The following is a 2510-nucleotide window of genomic DNA, read 5'->3' as shown; positions in this document are numbered from 1 at the left end:
CTGTAATTACAATGCTCAGCAGCAGACTTAAGAAGCCAGAGGAGTTCCAGAGGTCACAGGGAGCAGAGAGAGAACATGTAACTGTAAACTTAAAAGACGGTGTGCTGGGACTCCACGCCCATTCAAATCCCAGAGGCGTGGGCAGGTCCCAGAAACACAATACAAAGGAACTCCGGGGACAGTTTGAAAAGATCAGAGGACTGCTTGATGGGAAGCCGAGCTCTTCGCCTCAGGCACTGTGGGGCCAAGAAGCCCTTTATTCACCCAAGCAACCATGCTGCTTGCTTTTAGAGCAGGGGTGCAACTGGTCAATGACACAAAATGGCTTTACAGAACGTTTCAAACTTTACTTCTGGGCCAAAGTCGACATCTATAAGATTCAAGCAGCCTTGAAAGGCCTACACAGCAGGTTCCAAAGGGCCTAAAGTCCGCCCTTCCTTCCCAGACACAATGTCAGACACAAAAAATCTCCTGTCATGTTACACTGTATGTTTTGAAATATGGAAGCATATTTTAAATACTCTTAAGGCATTTATTTATTAAAACATTCTCTGCCAGAATTTCACATTAGCTTAGAATTCAGTTCAGTCTTTACACTTCTGAGGTTGTCACCTCTTGTAACTATAACCCCCCTTCTCCATCAGTCAGTGTGACCAGCATCCACATGAAGAGCCCCATGGTTGGCCTCTTGTTCCCCTGGTAAACCAACTAGATGTTAATACTGCTCTGCTACAAGGCAAAAGCTCCTAACTCAAACTCATCGGAAAAGGTGAGACTTCTGCAAAGTGCACTTTGAAGAAGAGGTACTTTTTGCTTATGAAAAGAAGCCAGCGAATCCTCTAAGAGTAATAAAAGGGAATATTTAACAGTTAAGCACATGATTTGGAGCGAATACTTCGGATGTTGCTCTGCTGGCCCAAGCTGCTTAATACTCTTCCTGTTCTTCCGGTGGGACCCTTTAATCAGGTATCACAAAGCCTTCGTCTGTGGCATAAAGAATATCTACAATCCTCTGCAGTACAGGGTCATTTCCCCCCTCATTGTCCTGGCAAATCAGTTCAATGTTCCTTAGCTTTCCCAAGTAGAAGTCTCTCTCCTTCTCCAAGTCTTCAACAGTAAGCTTCAATACTTTGACCTGCTGCATCAATTCAGCTGCTTCGACATCTCCATTGCCCACATCAGGATTCTTTCGCACCATCCCAGGGCCAGCCTTAGGAGCTGCAGTAGTCCTCTGTGTTGCAATGGGTCTCTGTGGGGCTGCAGTACTGGAGCCGAGAGGTTTCTTCGGTTCACTCAAAGCTGGAGCAACAAGAGAAGGAGCCACTGCAGTTTCCTGACCTTGTCTGGCAGCTGCAGGATCACGTTCTTTTCCATCTTAATTTGCATCAAAAAACTTCTTGAACCATTGAACGAATTCAAAATTGTCCTGAAATTTTTCTTTTACTAATTTATCCACAGGAATTGTTTTGTCAACACCCAGCCTCTTAAAGCCTGCTTGTAGTATTTTGAAGTTCTGCATATATTCATGTTCTAGCTTAGAATTTCACTTTCTTCAAGGCAATGAAGCCAGGGAAGAGCATGTCCATAAACTGACAGTATGCAGCTCCTGAACACAACTGTTCTATCTTTGTCAGATTCAATTGCAGAAATTCATTGATCCAAGCCAGCATGTCATGTCGACTTATGTTATCACTGGCGACAGACATCGCGAGTACACATTCACTGCCGGCTTCGGCTCTCAAAGGACCCGCGTCCGCTGTCAGTACGCCTGGCTCCGATTCGTCTTTGTCTCGTTCAAACCATGAGACCCTGCCTGCCCACGCGCGATGACCTCACACACACCCCACCATGTCGCGCAGACGCAGAGAGAGTTCTAATTATTGATCCACAAGCAGCAGTGGGAGACTGTGTCACTGGTCGTAGCTTGAGCATTTGAGACCTCAAAGGCCTTCTCCACCTGACAGATTTCTTCTAACAAGGCCACACCTACTCCAACAAAGTCACACCGCCAAATAGTGCAGCTTCCTATAGGCCAAGCATTCAAACATATGAGTCTGTAGGGACCATTCCTATACAAACCACCACAGCCACCATGTAGGACTTGGAACAAGTGCTCTTAATCACTAAGCAATCTTTCCAGCCCTGTTTTACATTTTTTTTTTGGGGGGGGGGGGTTTTGGTTTTTCGAGACAGGGTTTCTCTGTATAGCCCTGGCTGTCCTGGAGCTCACTTTGTAGACCAGGCTGGCCTCGAACTCAGAAATCCGCCTGCCTCTGCCTCCCGAGTGCTGGGATTAAAGGCGTGCGCCACCACGCCCGGCTCTGTTTTACATTTTTAATTATGTATTCTTGTGTCTATATGCTGGTATGTGCATGTGAACGAACGTGCCTTCAGAGGCCAGAAGTATCAGACCCTCCTGGAGCTTAAATTAGAGGCAGTTTTGACTCACCTGACATAATGCTAGGAACTGAACTCAGGCTCTCTATAATAGCGGTATGCACTCTTAACCA

At 46.2% G+C, this 2510-nt stretch overlaps 1 pseudogene; it reads right to left on the bottom strand.

The window, feature by feature from the left end:
* Window positions 1–326: 326 nt before the first annotated feature.
* Gm8545 lies at window positions 327–1721 on the bottom strand (annotated as a pseudogene).
* Window positions 1722–2510: the final 789 nt, after the last annotated feature.

This window comes from Mus musculus, chromosome X (genome assembly GCF_000001635.26).
Source record: "Mus musculus strain C57BL/6J chromosome X, GRCm38.p6 C57BL/6J".
Lineage (NCBI taxonomy): Eukaryota > Metazoa > Chordata > Mammalia > Rodentia > Muridae > Mus > Mus musculus.
Note: the sequence above shows the minus strand (reverse complement) of the source record. Positions and strands in the feature narration are given on the sequence as shown.